At 33.9% G+C, this 9,294-nt stretch overlaps 1 protein-coding gene across 1 annotated transcript in view; it reads right to left on the bottom strand.

The window, feature by feature from the left end:
- The window catches only part of SCAMP1 (secretory carrier membrane protein 1), a 110,890-nt gene extending 102,929 nt beyond the window's left edge, over positions 1-7,961 (bottom strand). The window contains exon 1 of the mRNA XM_051991816.1: positions 7,874-7,961. The gene's annotated coding sequence lies outside the window, so the exon portion shown is untranslated. The remainder of the gene's footprint in view (positions 1-7,873) is intronic.
- Positions 7,962-9,294: the final 1,333 nt, after the last annotated feature.

The raw sequence follows: 9,294 nt of genomic DNA on the forward strand, positions 1-9,294 counted from the left end.
GTCCTTTAATTTATTAAATATCCATTTTTTCATGCAGGTTTATAGTCAGCTTTAATTGGTAAGTTATTCTTGGTTGCAGACCCACTTTCTCCTTTTGCATATCCTATGCCAAGCCCTTCAATTTTTTAATGTAGAAACTGTTAATTTGTGTATTATAATGACTGTAACTTTACAGTAGTTAAGTTGTTTCTTTTCATTTGCTTGTAGTATTTTTTCCTTGACCTGGGAACTTCAAAATGGCTATAATGTACCTGAAGTTTTCATCTTTGGATTTCTTTCAGATGGTGAACAATGGATTTTTTTTCTCATTTCTATTTTTATCATTTATTTCCAAAATTTCAGGCCAATTTTCCTTCGTAATTTCTTGAATTAGAGTGTTTAGATGATTTTTAAAATTATGATTTTCAGATAGTCCAATAATTTCTATATTGTCTCTCCTTGATCTGTTTTCCAGGTCTTTTTTTTTCCTTATGAACTGTTTCATATTCTCTTCTATTTTTCATTCTTTTGATTTTGCTTTATTATTTCTGGGTGTTTTATGAATGCATTAGTTTCCCTTTGCTCAATTCTAATTTTTAAGGAGTTATTTTCTTCCATAAGTTTCTGGATCTCTTTCCAATTACTTGACTTTTTTAAAAAATAATTTTCTTGAGGCAGCTAAGTGGTGCAGTAGATAGAGCACCAGCCCTGAAGTCAGGAAGATCTGAGTTCAAATCTGACCTCAGACACTTAATACTTCTTAGCTTTGTGACCTTGGGCAAGTCACTTAACCCCAATCGCCTCAGCCAAAAAAAAAAAAATAATAATTTTCTTGATTTTCTTCACTGTTCTTATTTTTTTTTCTAATTTTTCCTCAACTTATCTTATTTGATTTTTAAAGTCCTTTTTAAGCTCTTCTAAGAATTCTTTTTGGGCTTGTGACCATTTTACATTATTCTTTTAAGTAGATTTTTTTTTTTTTTGATGTCATGATCTTCTGAGTTTGAACTCGTATCTTCACTATTACCCTAGCAGTTCTGTATGATAAGGTTTTGCTTACTCACTTTTTTAGTTATTTTGTGGCTTTTAAGTGTGTGTTAGAATCAGACTCTAGTCCCAAAGTGTAGGGAATAAGGTCTCAAGTTTCATGTTTTTCATGCTATTGTTTTTTTGAACTTTATCTGGAGATTTGATCTCAAGTACTCCTCTTTACCCCAAAGTCACAACCAGTAATGCTGAAACCACAAACACTGTTACTTTATGTGATTCCTCAGATGGCTCTAAGCTTCATATTACTTCTCTCCCTAGAACCAAAACCAAGGACTTCACACCCCTGCCTTTGCTCCTCTGTGACTGTACTCACCAGCCTGGGACCTGTCTGGTCAGCAAACCCAGGCCCCTAGCCAATATCAGCCAGAAGAAGGCCCTGATGAATTTCACTGATCAATGGTCTGACTCCAACACTCTGAGTAAAAGTTCCTGAAGTTAAGGCTTCTATTTATATAGCTGCCCCCAGGGCTTGTTGTTTGTTGACTCAGGGGTATCTGTACTTCAGTTCTATCCTCCTGGGAGGTTAGATTTTCTTAAGTCATCCTAACTTGTCACAGCGTGGACAATTGTTTTTACTCTAACTTTTAATTATTTCTGCTCTGTCAAAGCTAACTTTGAGACATTATTTTAAATTGTTTCTGGGGAAGTTTTGGAAAGCTAATTTCCTGCGTTATTTTTCCATCTTCCCTGAATCTTTTCCTGCTCCATCATTTTTGCCAATCTCCTTACAAAGCATTTACAAAAACAAACCAACCAAGGTCCAGGATGGTGATTAAAAACAACAACAACAACAACAACAACAACAAACCTTTACAAACTTTTTAAAATAATTTGATGAGTTGCTGGGGCAAAATAAATATTAAAAAATAAATAAATAAAAAGACTGAATATAAAAATAAAAAGATTGAACAATGGAAGAATAATTAATTTGGAAAATGAGCCTAGGAAAGATTGAAGAAGGGACCCCGAAACTCGAAAACCCCTTGAAGGAGAAAATCTCCTTCAACTCTGCCTCAGTGAGGGATCCCATCTGAGGGAAAAAAGACAAACAGTTTCATTCTGTTATCTAGGTGAGGTTGGTTCAGTCCTTAGCAAAAAAAATTCCAACCCTATTCAATTAAAGAAAATCATTTAATTCTATTCAAATTCCAGCTCAAGCTGAAACCCAGCTGTCCCAGACCCAGACCCAATATAACAGCTTCCTTCAGCAAAGGTCTTTTACAGATGGACCTTGGTATCTCCCTTTGCTGTCAGGACCTTCTGTCCACTGAGAACTGCATTCTCAGTGTGAAACTCCTTTTTTCATTAGATCTGTCACTATAGAAGTCAGTCTCTTGGTAAACTGATTTCTATCTAACAATAAACTTTCATTTTGCACTAATAATTCAGGAATGAGTGAATTTTTTCACTCCTAAAACCTGCGGCCAATTTAAAAAGGATTCTTAACAACTCTCTTATAGCCACTAATCTAGCCCACTCAAACAGCATCAAGATGATTTAAGAATCTGCACACATATATTGTATCTAGGATATACTGTGACCTATTTAACATGTAAAGGATTGCTTGCCATCTGGGGAGGGGGTAGAGGGAGGGAGGGGAAAAATCGGAACAGAAATGAATGCAAGGGATAATGCTGTAAAAAATTACCCTGGCATGAGTTCTATCAATAAAAAGTTATTAAAAAAAAAAAAAAACACAGGTTGACAAGGCTCAAAAAAAAAAAAAAGATGATTTAAGAATCAGTGAATTATATAAAAACTCATGAACAAAAAGAATTTGGATATCATATTTTTAAGGAATCATGAATGAAAATGGCACAGATCTATTAGAACCAGAGAACAATGTACATAAAAAGAATCCACAAATTATCTCCTAAAAGAAACCCCAAAGTTAAAACTCCTAAAAACATAGTAGCCAAAATCCACTATTTGCAAGTCAAAGATAAAAAAAAATATTATAAGCAGTCAGAAATCAAAAGTTTGAAAACTGAGGATTCACAATTAGGATCACATAAGATTTAGCTGCTACTACTATATGAAAGTTGAGAAGGAATATTATTGTTCTATAAGAAATGATGACCAGACTAATTTCAGAAAAGCCTGTAAAAATTTACATGAACTGATGTTGAGTGAACTGAGCACAACCAAGCAAACATTGTACACAGCATTAGCAAGCTTATGTGATGATCAACTTTGTAGGACTTGGCTCTTCTCAGCAATGTGGTGATTCAAGAAATTGCAATAATCTTAGGTTGGAAAATGCCATTTGCATTTAGAGAGAGAACTATGAAGACTGATTATGGATTGAAGCATAGAGTATTCTCACTTTTTTTTTTGTCTATTTGTTTTTTCTTTCTTGTGTTTTTTTTTCCCTTTTGGTCTCATTTTTCTTTAACAGTATGTCAAACATGGAAACATGCAAAAGATTGTATATGTTAAACCTATATCAGATTGTTTGTTGTTTTGGGAAGAAGCAAGGGAAGTAGAAACATTTGGAATATAAAATCTTACAAAAATGAATGTTGGAAGCTATCTTTATATATAATTGAAAAAATAGAATACTATTGAAAAAAAGAGTTGAGAGCATGGAATATGATATTACAAAAGGCAAAATATATAGCTTTACAACCAAGTATAACATCCAGCAAAACTAAGAATTATCCTAAGTAATAGTGATCTAGGAGGGGTAATGAATTTTCAATGATATCAAGGGCTTCTAAGCATTACTGAAAAACAAAAAACAAAAAAACCCAAAAATTTGTCTTCCTTTTTAAACTATGAGCTCCTTAAGAACAGAAATTATCCTACACCCAAAGAAAGAACACTGGGAAATGAATATAAACTGCTTGCATGTTTGTTTTTCTTCCCGGGTTATTTATACCTTCTGAATCCAATTCTCCCTGTGCAACAAGAAAACTGTTCGGTTCTGCACACATATAGTGTTTCTAGGATATACTGTAACCTATTCAACATGTAAAGGACTGCTTGCCATCTGGGGGAGTGGGTGGAGGGAGGGAGGGGAAAAAATCGGAACAGAAGTGAGTGCAAGGGATAATGCTGTAAAAAATTACCCTGGCATGGATTCTGTCAATAAAAAGTTATAAAAAAAAAAAAAGAACAGAAATTATCTTTTGCTTTTCTTTCTATTCTCAGTGATTAGCACAGTAACACATAGTAGACTTTTAATAAATTTTTATGGATTGACTAAACAGAGAGAGAGACAAAGACAGAAAGAGAGGGACAGAGAAAGAGAGAGAGGGAGGGAGGGAAAAGGAGAGAAAGGATCTTTTCCTATTATCATCATCTTTGGCCCTCAACTTAACCCACCTCCTAATGTCCTAATTTCTCTTAAGAGCATTGCCATCTTCAAGTCCCTCAAATTTGTATATCTTTATAGTAAAATATTATTTTCCTTTCCTGTATAAAGAATTTCCAAATCCTGATAATTTTATCCCTATAGCATCCATCCCATTTTCTCCATTCACACAATTACCATAGTTCCTCAACACTACAAGAAATCTTCTAATTGACTTCCCTAACTCCAGACTCTCCTTTTTCCATTTATTACTTTAGAGGGCTGCCAAAATAATCATTCTTAGGTGCAAGATTGACACTGTCATGCTCCTTTTCAAAACAAAACAAAACAAAACCATCAAAGTGTTCCTATTTCCTAAAGAATAAAATATAAACTTAGCTTGATATTTAGGCTCTTCATAACCTGGTTTCAGCCTATCTCCTCAGACTTATTTCATATTATTTCACTTCCCCCACTCTAAATTCCAGTCAAACTGGTCTACTATTTCCTGAATAAGCCTATATATTCATAAGAGCTGTCACACATGCCTAGACAATATTTGGACAATGTTGCAATACCCTATCAGAGAGAAAACATCTAGTCATTAAAGTGTGTATGTTTGTGTGTGTGTGTGTGTGTGTGTGTTTATAGAGGTGCGGTTTTCATTTTGAAATCACCCTTTTATACAATTAAATTGACTGATTAGAATAAAGATAAAAATCAATACTAAATTAGAAAAATTGATAAGGATAAGAAGGCCCTATATACAATACAACAATTTCAATCTGATCTATCTTAATAAGCTGTTTATTCTGGGAAAATGGATAAAACTACACATAATGACCCTGACTATCATCATCTCTTAAAATATTTTAATTGAGATAAGGTAAGTACTACAACTAGAAAGCCAAAAGAGCTCAGAAATCATGTCATCTAGCAGTCGATCTCTTTGCCAAGTGAATATAACAGGTCATTATGGTGGAGTATGACAAAAGATGAACGCAAGCTCCTCACATAAGAGTTAAAAGAATTGTGAATGAGCTTCAGAAAGTTTTAACGAAGAATAGTTGAGTCAGATCATACCAAGAATATTATAGATCAATCTATATAGATGATAATAAAGTAGGCCTACATTTCTATAACACTTTAGTCTCACCGTTAATGTTAGGAGAAGCCCCAATGTTTTCACTCTCATTTAATATTGTTATAAAGAAATCTTATATTGTTGTGCAGTTGTATTGTGCTTTATATTTTCCAATAGAAAAACTTGTTTTTTCTAGCCTAGCCTTTCTCTGTCCAACAGGCTATTTAGTACCCAGTCATGTCTACTCCTCCTGCCTGATAACCCCTTATTCATGCTCTGTTCTTTTCTAGAAACCCTTTCTATCTGTACCTTCTATACCAGAAAGCTTCTAGGCTGGTAACTTTTAGTTCCCTACCTAATTGATACCTCTTTGCCTATCTATCACCAATTAAGCCCATCTGAGCAGGACTGCTTCCTTCCTTATAAAAAATTTGAGCAACCCTGATGTAATGATTTGGAAAATGATTCCAGGAAGCATAAACTCTGAAATCCTATATTATGGCAACATCCTTTTTCCATGGCATGAATGCTCTCACTCCTAAGTTTTCCTGGTGACATTTTTAATTGTTTCATTTTTCTGTCTCTTCCTAGTCTTACTTTGGAAATGTTCATCCTAGCTCCATTGTAAGGGAGATCATTGGGCTACCTTAGTTTGTAGGTATCAGTCAATTCTCAGGTTTAGAGAGTGGAGGCCTCTCTACCTTAGAAGCATCAGCCTTTGTCTTAATGTGAAGGGCTCAGAATAATAGAATCATAGAATATCAGAGTTAGGAGAAATACAATAGAATCAACTAGAGGGGAGGGGAGGGAGAGGGAGAGAAAATGAAGAATCATTATAATGATCATCTTGTTCCCCCAAAAAGAAAGCAGCAAATATACCTCCTTCCTTCTTTGAAGAAATAGAGAACTATTGGTATGGAACCATTTTATACATACACATATGTATGTGTGTTTTATCAGGTTTAATTAATATGTTATTTATTTTAATAAAAAATTAATTTAATTTAAAATAATAATTAAATATTATTTAATAATAAAATTTTAATTTATTATTTTTTTTACTTTCTTGTTGGAGGGGAATATCTGTATAGGGGAGAGGTAAAAGATATTTTTAGGGAAGTGAAAATGATATAAAAATTATATGTACCTATATATTCTTTTTTTAATTATAGCTTTTTATTTTCAAAATATATACATGGATAAATTTTGACATTCACTCCTAAAACAGCTGTGTTCTAATTTTTTCCTCCCTTTCCCCTCAGTCAGCAAGTGATCCAATATATGTTAAACATGTGCACTTCCTTTCTATATATTTCCATAAATATCATGCTGCACAAGAAAAATCAGATCCAAAAGGAAAAATAATGAGAAAGAAAACAAAATGCATGCAAACAACAACAAAAAGAGTGAAAATACTATGTTACAGTCCACATTCAATTCCCACAGTCCTCTCTCTGGTGCAGATGGCTTTTTTCATCACAAGACCATTGGCACTCTGGTCTAAGTCCATGAAGAGAGCCATGTCCATTAGAATTGATCATCGTATAATCTTGCTGTTGCCATGTATAATGATGTCTTGGTTCTGCTCATTTCACTTAGCATTAGTTCATAGAAGTCTCTTCAGGCCTCTCTGAAATTATCCTGATCCTTTCTTATTGAACAATAATATTCAATAACATTCATATGCCATAACTTATTGAGCCATTTTCCAACTGATGGGTATCTACTCATCTACTCAATTTCCAGTTTTTTGCCACTACAAAAAGGGCTGCCATAAAAAGATCTTTCTGTGATATAAGCCCAGTAGAAACACTGCTGGATCAAAGGGTACTTTTTGATAACTTTTTGAGCATAGTTCCAAATTGTTTTCCAGAATGGCTGGATTCATTCACAACTTCACCAACAATGTATTACTGTCCCCAGTTTTCCCACATCCCCTCCAACATTTGCATTATCTTTTCCTGTCATTTTAGCCAATCTGAGAGTTATGTAGTAGTACCTCAGAGTTGTCTTAATTTGCATTTCTCTGATCAATAATGATGTAGGGCACCTTTTCATAGAGAAGAAATGGTTTTTATTTCTTCATCTGAAAATTGCCTATTTACATCCTCTAACCATTTATCAATTGGAGAATTTCTTGAATTCTTATAAATTTGAGTCAATTCTCTATGTATTTTAGAAATGAGACCTTTATCAGAATCCTTGAATGTACCAATATATTTTTATAATGGGTCTAAATACTGTAGTTCAGATATTTGTCCCTTATAATGTGATGAGTCTCAGAAAATTCAGGAGTAGCCTGAATTAAATATAGCTTTTTCCCCCATAATCTTCTTATAATACAAGCTCTAATGGACAATAAAATGGGAGTAAAATTGTATGAAACATGTGGAAGAAAAGATTTGAATGATCCAAAAATAATAGTACTTGACCACTCAGCTATGGTGAATTTTCTATACACTTACCTTACAAAAGGGTTAACACAGTATCTGTAAAGTTGAAATTCTTGAACTAGAAGTACAAAATACATTGTCAAGGACAACCAAATGAGAACAGAATGTTGCCACTATTGTGATAAAATGTTCTAGGACCGAATTCATAAGGATAAATGGTGACTTCATAGAATACTATGGAGGTATTTTAAGTGGTAAATGATTAAATCTAATCTTAACCTCTTTCTACTCTCTCAAATCTTCATTTTCTCCCTATCTACTGGTTCCCTCCCTATTATTTCAAGCTTTGGACCTAGAATCAGGAAGATCTGACTTCAAATCGAACCTCAAACATTTACCAATGTATGACCTTGAACAAGATAAACAGTACCTACCTTCTGGGGATGTTGTGAGGGTCAAACAAGATAATATTTGTAAAAAGCACTTAGTACAATGCCTGTCATAGTAAAGACTATGTAAAAGTTACTCTCTTCCCATCTTCCCACCTTGGTTCAGGCCCTAATCATTTCTTACCTGAATTATAGCAAGAGCTTCCTGATTTGTCTCCCTATCTTAAAATTCTTACCACTCCATTCCATCTCATACACTGATGCCAAAGACATTTTCATTAAGCTCAGATTTGACTATGTGACTCCTTTCCTCAATCAACTCCAATGGTTGCTTCTTAACCTCTAAGATCAAATGTAACTCCTCAGTGTAACTTTTAAAGCTCTATATAACTTCAATCAATCTTTTCAGCTTCAGTGGACATTACTGGTCTTCCTACACACTTGAGATCCAACCAAATTAGTCTTCTCCCAGTTCTTCACATAAAGCTCATTCCAGTGCTTGGCCCTAGTCATTCTGTATACCTGGAATGCTTCACTCATTCAAAGAAACTCTTGTCTTCCTTCAAGAGATTACTCAAGTACCACCTTCTACTTGAAGCCTTTCCTCCTTAGCCTAACTGTGTCAGTGCCTTCTCTCACAAATTACCTTGTAAATAATTAGTTGTAAGTTTTTGTGTTCTTTTTATGTCTTCTCTCTTATTTTCTTTCTTCCATATATGTGTGTGTTTGTGTGTGTGTGTGTAATGTACATACACACATGTATGTATATATACATATGTAGAGAAATATTTATATCTATAAAGGTAAAGAGAGAGAAAGATTCATATCTATATAGAGAGAAACATAACTACATACAGATCTATATTTATAGAGAAAATTCTTTATATCTATATATAGAGATGTCTATCTTTCTATATTTTGAGAGATCTGCATCTATCTATCTCCCTATATTTAATGAGAGGGAGGGAGGGAAGGAGAGAGAGAGAGAGAGAGAGAGAGAGAGAGAGAGAGAGAGAGAGAGAGAGAGAGAGAAAGAGAGAGAGAGAAAGAGAGACACAGAGAGAGTCTCTTTGAAAGTAAGAATTGGTTCATCTTTTGTATTTA

Source organism: Antechinus flavipes, chromosome 1 (assembly GCF_016432865.1).
Source record: "Antechinus flavipes isolate AdamAnt ecotype Samford, QLD, Australia chromosome 1, AdamAnt_v2, whole genome shotgun sequence".
NCBI lineage: Eukaryota > Metazoa > Chordata > Mammalia > Dasyuromorphia > Dasyuridae > Antechinus > Antechinus flavipes.